The sequence below is a fragment of the Onychostoma macrolepis genome, chromosome 22 (genome assembly GCF_012432095.1).
Source record: "Onychostoma macrolepis isolate SWU-2019 chromosome 22, ASM1243209v1, whole genome shotgun sequence".
Lineage (NCBI taxonomy): Eukaryota > Metazoa > Chordata > Actinopteri > Cypriniformes > Cyprinidae > Onychostoma > Onychostoma macrolepis.
Window position 1 is genome coordinate 6,091,196 of NC_081176.1, and position 12,508 is coordinate 6,103,703.

Sequence of the window (12,508 nt, forward strand, 5' to 3'; positions counted from 1 at the left end):
TGGTGGTTGCAGCTATTTTTATTATTTGTGGTTGGTGCAAACTGTTGCTGTGCTGGTGGTAAGACTACTAACACCAGGGCTCCAGACTAGCATTTGAAAGCAATGGCACCAGCGCCACTAAGTTCTACAGATGGTGCCACCAGAAGCAGATTTAGTAGCGCTGGGGGGTGGTGTGTACGCATAATACTATAGAACAGGGGTCACCACACTTGGTCCTGGAAGACCGGTGTCCTGCAGTTTAGCTCCAACTTGCCTCATCACACATGCATGAAAGTTTCAAGTATAAGAGCTTGATTAGCTGCTTCAGGTGTGTTTGATTAGGGTTGGAGCTAAACTCTACATACAAGCATTCGGGAGACCTTTTACCATATGAATGCATCCAGATATTATTTATATTATATACACCTGAAGTAATTCATCCAGTAGCTTTTCTCTCCATGACAACAAAAGCGGACTACTGTTGTTAGCATTAGCAGTATGCATTAGGCAGGGGAGGAGCTCTGGTGTGGGGGAGGAGCTGAGTAAATTTTGTCTTTTGTCACACAACAGCAGATTCGATTCTGGGGCCGTATTCACAAAACATCTTAAGGCTAACTTGCCGATTTAGGAGAACATCTTAAAATAGTGGGTGTGTCAGTCCTAAATTTATACTCTAAGAGTATTTCACAAAGTGTTTCAGCACTAAAACTAGCTCCTAAATCTGTGAAACGTTAGGAGTAGTGAAGAGGACTCCTAAGTCACTAAGACCAACTCACAACTATCCTAAAATATCTGTTGCCAGCAATCTGCCTCAGAATATAAACATTTTAGAAACATTTGACCAATGAGCTTTTAAAAAGGTATCACCTTTAGGGTTTGGAGTTTATCCCAACTCAAAATTTTCCTTTGATTATATTCTATTCATTAACCAGTTGGGCAAGAAGTAACAACTGTTCTTCAGTCATGATTTTTCTACTCTGTTAATTAAAAGCTGTTTATATGCATATCCGCTACGAGAAGCATGCATGCAAGAGGCTGACATTTAGCTGAACATATACTTGTTTAATTAGTGACACTTTAGCCTGCATTTTAAAATCTTTATTTGAATGTGGCAATTAACATTTTATTTTTAAACATTTATTTGAATATGGCAACATAACATTGCGCTCTGCAATATTTCTATGAGTAAATCTCTGAGAGAGACTATCAGCCAATCACTGTGTGCATAGTTAGTAAGCATGCCGACATCATCCATAGCAACGAGGTCAACCCCGCCCCCTTACTTAAGACTTCTCTCTATTCCTTACTAAAAGGTTGTCTCAGCAGCTTTGTGAATAGGTTTTAAGAGAAAACTCTTAGCTAAAAACTTTAACTGCTACTTAGGAAAACTCTTAGTGGTAAGATAAAATGTTTTGTGAATGTTCACGAAATACAGTTGTAACTATCTGAAATATATTTTATGGATAATCAAACCAAAGTTTTAAATGCTAAAATGGCTTGCCATACTATATGGAATTATGAAATTATAAACTATGACTAGTACAGTAAGGGATGCTGCTCCATTCATCCACAGACATTTATTTGTTTATTTCTCTTAGTAGTTTAGAGTTCCTGCTCAAAACTAGTGACCCAGATCCAGACAAAAACCTGCCAGTCCAAGAACCAGACAGTAAATATTAAATATGAATTATTCAATTAATACTTAAAATATTTAAATAATATTAATATGCAATGTAATATTCAAGAACTTTGTTCCAAGTTAAAAAATAAAATAAAATAAATAATGAAATAGAGTAAATTTTACATTAAATTAAATACGCTGATTCAATCCACCAAATGAGTGCTGTTTCTATCCTCAGGACATTTATATGTATAAAATGCATGAAAATGGACTCTAACATTGACATTTTATCATTAAGCAAATTATCCATCAAACTGTTGCTGCAAATTAAAAGCTTTCTTCTTTATTTTTCTTTTCTTTTAAAATTGAGTATTTGGTCTATGAACCTTTGAAAACATTAAGATATTAATAGTTTGTTATTTTACTTCAATTTCAGAATTGTGTATACGCAAATTATGTTAATAAACAAAATGCAGCCCCAGTGGGAAGAAAAATAATAATAATAATAATATATAACTAATAGGAAAAACACATTCACAGTATAATTTCATAAATAAAACTACAATTCACTTTCTAACATGGCTTTCTGACATGGCTGCGGTTGGAATTGAACTGCGGGTTTCGTCTGGTCAGAGGAGAACTGGCCCCCCGACTGAGCCTGGTTTCTCCCAAGGTTTTTTCTCCATTCTGTCTCAGAGGGAGTTTTGGTTCCTTGCCGCCTCTGGCTTGCTCAGTTGGGGACACTTAATTTCTAGCGATTATCGCCGATTTGATTGCACAGATACTATTTAAACTAAACTGAGCTAGACAATGACATCTCTGAATTCAATAATGAAATGCCTTTAAATGAAAATTGAAAATTGAGTGTTTAATCTTATCATTATACATTACTGACACTCTATCCTCTAATTTGATACTGTTAAGTGCTTTGACACAATCTGTATTGTAAAAGCGCTACATAAATAAAGGTGACTTGACTTGACTTTCGGGTCAAAATGGACCCAAACACAACACAAAACCACAGTTTTTCTAATTTTTGTTTGGTTTATCATTTATCTAATTGTTTCAAAAATGACATCATACAAAATAATAGCCTACACTTGATGTTTGGTTTTCCATTAAAATGAAAAAAAAAAAAAAAACTGCTTGGGGTTTTAGAAAAATTGTGTGCCTCAATGATTTTTTTTTTTTGTTTTGTTTTTTGTCACAAATATCAATTATTTGAATGTAACCAACCATTTCTTTAAAATAATAACAACATGCTTTTTAAAAGACATGACTTTTGATAAGAACAATGAGAAAAGCTTTAGCCGCTTTTCCAGCGTTGGGCGAACAGTTCAAAGAACGGTTCGAAAAGTTATATTTCCACTTGATTTTGGTTCAGCATGGCATGAATGTTAACCATTCTCTGTCCAAAATTAGCTGACAGTTAATAATAAAATTTTAAATCCTCCATGCCATGGTCGCTATTTACATCTCATACGGTCTATAAACTCTTGCATGATTACTGCGGTATCTTGAAATAAAAGCTATTGCAATGGAGAATAGTACTTGCAAGACGTGACCACTGTGACAGAAGCAGTTCAGACTGAGTTCTTTGGCTGCAAGAGAAAGACAAAACCATGAGGTTGTCTGCAGTGTTGCCAAATGCCTTCAATGAAAATTAGCAAAAGCCTGCTTGAAAATCGCTGAATGTCACTAGATGACAACATGGACTAATTAGCATATTCATCAAGCTGTATTAGTTTCATTTTAGAGCCTACCCTGCAAACAAGCCTGCACTGGCCCTTTACGGGCCCACTTAGGGATAGCCTAAGGGCCCCCAGCGGGCTGCCAGCGCAGGGCCTCTGAGATTTTACTCATTGGCAAAACGTTGGCCCCTTAGTGCTGGCCCTACATGGGAAGCCCTCACTTAGCTCCACTATTAATCTACAACAGCAACAGGGGTGCCCCTGGTCCTGATCAAACACACCTGAACCAACTAGAATCTGAACAGCGGTTCATTTCTCTCTCTGTAATATTTCCTGAATCCTTACAAATGGAAAAAGGTCACGTGATCTGAGAGGATCCTAAGTGGTTCATGTATCTGCAACATTATTTCCACAGCTTTAGCTGTTGAGCTGTAACCTAAAGTAACTTACTAATCATAAAGCACTTTTTACATGTTGTGGAAATTATAACCTGTGTTACTGGAAGCACGTCAGAACATTACTAACATTATCTGGTAGTTGCAGCTAATCATATTTACATTTATCATGCTTCTTTTGACAAGAGCCTTGTTTTATGGTTATGGGTTAGTTTCTGAAAGAAACTGGTTGTGATAAAACCACTAGGTGGCGTCTTTTGATTGTTAAACTTTCTTTATACATTATTTTAATTCAGTTCAACAATAACCTACTTTTAGTATTCAGTTTTCTTGATAAATTAATGCAACAAATACTTGCGATAATTAATAACACTCGATTCAGCATTTTAATTTTAAACTGTGACAAACTTACCATGAGTTCTCAGAACAGTCAATATCATTATTTAATTTCCAAAATGTATTAAATGGACAAATTCCGTGTGAAAAAGATATTGTACTGTCAGTTTTTATTTGATTTGCCATGCACTAATGTACTGTATTTGCATGTTTTGCTTCAAAACAAAGTGTGTTTTATTATGATTCAGCACAGAGCTAGTTTGTTTGGCTCATTAGAACTCATTAGAATTTAAAATCTTTCATTTGTATTTACATTTAGATTGTAAGTGTATATTTTTATCTTCACAGACTAAAACTCTGAGTTATGTCACAATCTATAGCCTATGATATTACAAGAAAAGATAAACTAAAAACACAACTTTTAAATATTTATTATAATCATATACATAGGCAACTTCACCAGGGATTTGCATCTAAACTGACAGATTCTGACAACATGCCAATCGTGCACACTAACCACTCCACCAACCCACAGGATGAAATAACAAGCGCAACATATATGTTATAATTCGTCAATTCGCTTAACTGATTCGTTGTCAATGCTGTTTCAGAGCAATACCTGAAAGTGACCTCTAGGTGTGACCGTAGAGACGGGTGTCGAATTGTTTCGAAGCCTCGGCACCAAGCGGCAACCTCCCGCTCTCTCTCTTGAAACCAACACGGAAGTGACTAAATCTGCAATTCATCGACTGGCCGCTGGAGGCTGGCTCCAAAAGAGAGTCAGTCCCATAGACTCCCCATGTTAAAATGCCCAACTTTACAGCAGAAAAAAACATGTTTACAGCCTGGTACAAAAAGTGGTTTTGGTCTATATAGCTAATTTTGCCCTTCGTGACAACTGTGAGGGGTGATTTTTTTTTTTTTTTTATAACTCATCCGTTTAAATTATATTAAGCCTTAAAGTTCTGCATAATTAAGGGCGTGGCCACTTGAGTGACAGGTGGATTGCCGCTCTGCTCCAGAGTGTGAAACTTAGAAAACTGGCTACAGAATCATTATAGTAACATCTGTATAAAATCTAGTGATCATTGGCTAGTCTATAACATCTAGTAATGTGATTCTTTTTTTTTTCTTTCTGACCGTAACCACCAGACAAAAAGTTAAACGTGAGTGGATACCGTTTTACAACCAATTTATTTGCAATGTTCGCTAACATTAAAGGATGCAAGACGTATTTAGCCTATTGTTTTTACATCGAACTGAATTAAAATAGCTTAAGAACGACTTGCGGATTGATGTGAACGCCAGCAGGGAAAATGCTCCGAATGATTATGAATTAAAATCCATTGCAATGAGCGCCATCGGAGATACTGATTTTTGACTTTCATGAGCCGTAAGCTCTAATCATCAAAATTAAAAGAAATAAACATTTGAAATATATCAGTCTGTGTGTAATGAATTAATATAATATACAAGTTTCACTTTTTGAATGGAATTAGTGAAATAAATAAACTTTTTGATGATATTCTAATTATATGACCAGCACCTGTAAGTACATAAGAACTTTCACATCATGTCCCATTTTCAAACCCTCATAAACATTTTTAATTTATAGGTTTGCTCGTTCTTTTAATTGATTGCTGTTCACAGTGATCATGACTATTCTTTTTAAGTCTTTCTACTGTATGGTTTTGGAGAAAATTAATGGTAAACACGCCAAGCGTAAAAGTGCATTCTTGCACTTGCACTATTACCCATTTTCAAACACACAAAAAAATCCTTCCTTTATAGGTTTGCTCATTCTTTGAAATGATTCCTGTTCACAGTGACCCTGACTATTTCTATATTAATTTTCATGTAATTTTACTGTATATTTTCTAGTAAAATTAAAGGCAAACTCGCTCCAAAATTGTTTTTGGAGTGCATTCTTCCATTTTCAAACACATTTTTCATTTTTAAAGGCAATATTATGCACATTTACCATGCTTATTACTTATTGCGCATGGCGACTGACTTTGCCTTACAGGCGACAAAAGTCACGGCCCAGACCCTCGGCGCAGACCTAGTACAGAATATTCACCATACTTTATTATCCAACACCATGTGCAATACTTTACTGGAGGATACATCATAAAGACAGCTAAAGTAGCATATAAAGACAAATCATATTCAAGAGAAATAAAAATGGGTTATGTTAAAACCATGTTATTTTAATCAGATGAAGCCACCCAAATGCATGCATGGTGAAACGTCCTGAGCATCATAGAATCACATTCAGTTTCATTCTCTTCATCAGAGCTCTCCTGGTTTTCTTCCTCTTGCTTGCTTATCCATGTCCCTATCATAAACTTCTTCCATGTCATAAACAATTTGTAATTGTTATCCAGCACCCTACAGTACAACTGACAAACAAAAGACATGTGACCAATTCAAATCAAATCACTTTATTATCACAATACCATGAACGCAAGTGGTGAAAGTTTTTTGTGCAAACTGCAGCATGACATTATGGATGAAAAGTATTGAATATATAAAAACAACAAAAAGTTGATAAAGAAAAAAAAAAGTATTGAATATATATGCAACACACACATATAAGGGACTCAATACAGATAGAGAACAACATATGGTAAATATTATACTATACAGAGAGCATGAAATGAAAACAATAACACAATTGATTATTCTGATTAAACACAATAATCACAGTACACATATACCTTTGCAGTGCAGTACGGTATGAATTAGTGCAAACAGAATGTCAGGGTGCAGAATAATAGTGAGTCAGCGTCCAGTCATTGTAAGTGATAGAGTGCAGTGCATAATTGTTGCACTGGACTTACCATTGATTCTTGTTGGAGGTTGTTGGAGGTATGGGCCAAAAGAATCCCTCCACCGCTATCTTGCAGTTGTTCAGTTGTGAAGTTTACTTTTATGGGCCGTAACATCTGCACTGTCACAGTAGAGCTGTTCGTGAATGCAGTCTTCACAGCAGATATCTGATGGGTTCAGGCAGCAGTGCAGCACTTGGTGGCCATTGAATTGACATCTTCATCAACTGGCTTCATCCTCCTTCAAACAAACAGATAAATCAATAAGTCAACAATAACTCCAGAGAAATAGTGTTGGTGAATACAGGTGTCAGTACTCACCATATTCAGTCATTTCCTGCCCAAATCCCACACTGTAAAAAATAAGTGTAATTTTAACTGTAAAATTTAGTAAAAACACTACTGAAAAAAACTGTTAATATGTTAACAGCGAGTTCCTGTACTATATACAGGGAAAAAACTGTAAAAGATCTAACCAGACATTTCATGTAATTTTACAGCAAAATGCTGTTAATTGTACAGTTTTTAGAAGTAAAAATAACAAATCAATGTATAATTTACAGTCAAAAACTGTAAACTGATATTCCCAGAATTCCCTGCGTGACACTCCACATTTGAAAGTATTTTGTTTAAATAATCATGTTTTTTAATAGTTTTTGTTATCAGTTATGTGCATTTGGGCTTTATGCTACATCTTCTGTTGTTTAATGAAAGTTTATTGCATTATTTAAATACCACGATGGTGTTTTGTGTTTGCATGAATGACTCTGTGCACCTTCTATATATTAGTATATACTTCTGCTTGTGGTGAAGCTACTTGTGATGAGCTTTGATTCATTCACGTGGCTTTCTCTTTTACCACCTGCATTATTATGGTGGTTGTCAGAATATTAAAGGCACAAAACAGATTTTAATAGCAATGTGTGTTGTTGAATGTAGTGGTTTACATTCAAATTTCCCTGTTTGTAAATTACAGTTTTATACTGTACATTTTACAGTTTTGTTCTGTAAATGTGTTTACAGTTTTTTCTGTATTTTTTACAAAATTATTCTGGCAACCACAGCTGCCAGAATTATTTTGTAAAAACTACGTTTTTTTTTTTTACAGTGCAGAGATGATGCACAGCTGATTTTCTCATTCTAGGAGCTAAAAAAAGATGTGTATTTGAAAAATGACAACTGGTGACTTGAAGAGTCTTTTGAGAGAACATCAAATGCTGTACCACATATAACTGCATTGCTTGAATACAGACATACCAATGGAAATGTGCAACTTTTCATCTCTCTGTCTTTTCTGTTTGGGCACAAGTAGGCCATGTTCATGCCTCATTCATCAGGACTGGTTTGACCGGCTTGCTGTGACTGATTTTCTTTGCGTTTTTGGTCTTCAGCTGTAAAACAAGAAAATATATACTGACCCCATGTTTAATTATTACTGTTGTTTAATCATAAATTAAGCAGTTATAATAGTAAACTTGAAGCTCAAGTTCCCTGGCTACTCTAGCGGGCTCCTGAGTTCATCTGTACATATCAGATTCAGAGTCTGAGAAAAGGCCATCATGCAAACTCTCAGTTTACAACAGAGTATAAAAGAATGTGTGAGTAAGTGAGGGAGTAAAGGAATAAGATGAAGAGAAATAGGCAGAATTTTGTGTGTAAGTTTAACAGAATGAGAAGAAAACAGAATTAGAAAAAGCTGTATTCTTCAATAGCAAGCTAATATGAATTATTTAAATATGATTACATGCTGACGGTATTATAAGCAGTTTAAAGGTCTCTTCACACCAAGGATGAGTACACACCGCAGCTATTTAACATTTAATGACACAGAGGGTCAATATCATTGGAATCTCTTTCAGAACAAATTTTTCCAGATGATGAACAATAAAAACATTGACAGCCAATCAAAATCCACCAGACTTTAAAGAGCTTGAGCATAGACAGATGCGTTCAATAAAAATCAACATGGAAAGAAAGGCAGACTGTGAGATGTGGACAGATATCATATACTGTTAGAACGGGAAGAGACTCTGCAAATCTGTTAAGGTTAATAAAGAATACAATTGACTTAATATAAACTTTATGATATAAACAGTCTGACTACTTACAATGGGCACAATTTGCATGAAAGTTGAGGCAATGGCCAATGACAGAATTAGGAGTAAAAGTCGTAAAATTTTGTACGAGTACGCTTGTTCAATATCATATGAATTTGCTGACTTGTTAAATTGTATGAATTATTACTACTTCGACACAACACTTTGTTGGGGGTTCTTTCTGATGGGGCCGTGGGATATGTAAAGCAAAGTTTAAGAATCATCAAATGCTGTGCAAAATGTATCTGCAGTACAGTTCAGTCAAGGTGCTCAGACCAACACAGACATACCATTTGCCTTTGCAGCTTTTGGTCTTCTCCGTAAACGCACAATACGGCCAAAATCACATCCAAAGGCAGGCCTCCCTTTGGTCTTCCCTTTCAGCTGAAACAATATATACATGTTGAGACAATATGTTAAAAATGATCTGTGAGGAAAGTTATTATTAACACATAAAATAAGGATGCGTTCATTAAAGCAAATCAGTTAAAGCTAAATGTCTTCAACATTACTGTGAAGAGTTGAATCATTGAAGGACTTGTTCAGCCTCCTTGGCAGCTTCTTCAAGATCAGCATTAGGAGCTTCGAGTTCAAGTTCCCTGTTCATTCTAGCAGCTTTCTGAAAGAATTGGTCAAAATTATGAGATTTAAAAATGTCACGATGCACAGAAAGAGAGAGAGAGAGAAAGCAAAACTATGTGTAAATGAATTATGGATTATAGTTTGGAAAAATAGGAACAAGTGATGGCTTTTACAAGAGATGACTTCTTAAAAGAGCTGCTGGAGTATGTGATCTGACGCAACTGCAAGACAGAAAAAAAATATTGAATTACAGTTACTTCAGTACAATTACTGCTTTAACTACAAATACCACAGTAAAACTATGGTTACTGTGGTAAAACCATTTTAAGTGTTGTGTTACTGTGCTTTAACTACAAATATGCAGTAAAAACATGGTAGAAGCGGTGTTACTGTTCTTTAAATACAAAGAGTAGACAGTAAACATAGTTACGATGGTAAAAATATGGTAAATGTGTGGACTTTTTGCATGGTCACGCGCTTATCACGCAATACTGGGTTGGCTGATTTGTAGAGCTGTCATCAACCACGTCTAAAAGCTGAAGACCCATGTCACAACATGATTTAAAACAGCTTTATTTATTTATTTATTTATTTCAAACTGCAACAGTTAGAAGTTAGCTTAGGCTAATGTAATGGCAGGTTACCAGCTGTGCTAACTGAGCAGCCCACTGTTCTACTAACAACTCATTTGAATGCATACGCTTCCATTGTAACACATGACCGCATGCAACGCAGAAAGACTGAATTAATTAAAATAATGATCTCATTGAAAAGGAAAAGATTTTTGCCCTTACTTACCTGTTTGCACGCGCATCAGGTGACCCGGGCGAACCGAGCCTCGCTGGTGAGGTCCCCTGCCTCTGAAGATGCTGCGTGGTATTCGGACGCATCTGCTCTCCACCGAAGTTGGTGGGAAGGATTGGCGTATCATATGCACGCAAAATTGGCATTTGGCGTATGCATTATACGCAATTGGAAAGTGTAAAGCCGTGTTATTTATAGGCAGATTGATGAGAACGAGTTGTTTAGAGGGACTTTTTTAATCTCTGTTTTTATCTGCATGATAAAAGGCTTCTTTTTAAATAAATTGGAGAACAACTGCACACTCACTTAAGCACAATTATTAACCAACGTTTCGGCTAGTAGCCTTTTTCAAGGTATAGCTTCATAAACATGGAGACCAGTATAAATAATGATGATAATTATACACAGCTGAACATAATATAATCCAAATCATTCAATAATTAACAATTAGACTCCAACATGAAAAATAATCTATACAAACAAAATATAAATATAAATAAAGATTACTATCCAAGATAAATTTACAGAAAACAACTCAGATCAAAATCAACATTTAAGCCAAATGGAGTCAAGGGCTTCTTTTTAACATGTATAATTATTTACAGTGATACTCCAATCAGGATTTTTACAGACATTCATTCAGGGCCTGAATTTAATTCTAGAAAATGGGGTGAATTCCCATCTTAGGTCACTCTTGTGGGAGGGAGAACTTTTTAAATTTTTTTATTTTATTTAAAAAATATATAATTAAATGTTTGATCATGCTGTGTATTTTGTTTTTTACAATGGGGCAATTGTTGAGTGTGCATGAGCACACAGTCTCTGGAGAGCGCACGAGTGCTGAGTGGTTTTAATACTGTCCAAATTTAAAAAGAAATGCAAATTATAAACTTTAGTGACGATGCATGTAAACTGTGACAGTTCCTATGTCAACCGTGCAGTGTGCAGCTCGCTTATAGTGCAGACGAGATGTGGTATGCATTTTGAGAGGGACAGAGACAGGGCTCACCGAAAGTTTTCAAATTATTTTGTGAGTTATTTAATAAAGAAATATGAATTGCACCTCACCTTCAGCATTAATTATTTTACCCGCGCCGGACAGAGAGACGGTGCGGCTGCATGTCATTCCAAACCTCTCACGGCAGACCCCACTGCGCCATGTGACGTCGGAGTGACGTCTTTTCCATGTTATTTTTGGATGTCCAATTTAGGTCCACTGAAGGGGTTGTTTTGTAACGCCAGGCGACGTCTTTTTTCGACGTCTACAGCACGTCATATATTGACGTCCGTGGGACTTCCGTGTAAGGGCTATTTATAGTCCAAATGTGGTCGTTTGTGGACGTCTTTTCAACGTCAAATTTAGACTTATTTTATATATAATTTTACTTAACTTCTATAACTGTAGTCCTATGTTTTGTTTGGCTCAGCAGCTAGATTCAACAGGAAAATGTAAAAAAACAAACAAAAAAAAACATGGCCTATTTGGCATACACATAATAAATCGTGACTGTTTATTTAAAAAAAATCTGTATTCATATGTATCAATCATGTTGATGACAACAATGTTGATATTTGTAAATAAAAAAAATATTACATACAATCATGTAAATTTCCTGCACCTAGACGTCCAAATGACGTCCAAAAAAATACCCAGTTCAAAGGTCAAATGTCGAACGTCAATCTGACGTCCAATTTGGGTCATGGTTAGACGTCCAAATAGAGGACCTAGTTTGGACGTCGAATAGATGTCCAGAATTGGTCATGGACCGACGGACCCAATATAGACATGATCTGCACGTCTATCCGACGTCCAATGTTTAGTGGGACGCGTATCAGCTTGCAGATCGGTTCATGAGAACAGCTTCTAATTCGTTAGAATTAGTGTGTCATTAACACAGAAGTATACGGAGATAAAATAACGCAAGTATCGATATTGTTTGTCCTGAAGCTTATCGGTAGTCCGGTATTGACCCAATTACGGACCGGTCAAAAAAAAAATACCGGTTCTCGATTCCCATCGGAAAAAATCGTGTTCCGCGGGGAGCCCCCTGGACCACGGGGCCCCATGCAATTGCGTGGGTTGCGTGGTGCCTAAACACGCTACTGGTTTTGACTATAAGTGGGCTACAAAGCCGCTCAGACGACAAGCTAAACCGAGGCTACACATAGAACA

At 36.1% G+C, this 12,508-nt stretch overlaps 1 long non-coding RNA gene across 1 annotated transcript; it reads right to left on the reverse strand.

The window, feature by feature from the left end:
• Positions 1 to 6,500: 6,500 nt before the first annotated feature.
• LOC131530744 (uncharacterized) lies at positions 6,501 to 10,965 on the reverse strand. The gene is made up of 5 exons (XR_009268469.1): positions 9,462 to 10,965; positions 9,240 to 9,333; positions 8,111 to 8,244; positions 7,175 to 7,206; positions 6,501 to 7,094 (listed from the first exon to the last, which is right to left on the reverse strand). It is a non-coding gene; the product is annotated as an uncharacterized LOC131530744 (long non-coding RNA).
• Positions 10,966 to 12,508: the final 1,543 nt, after the last annotated feature.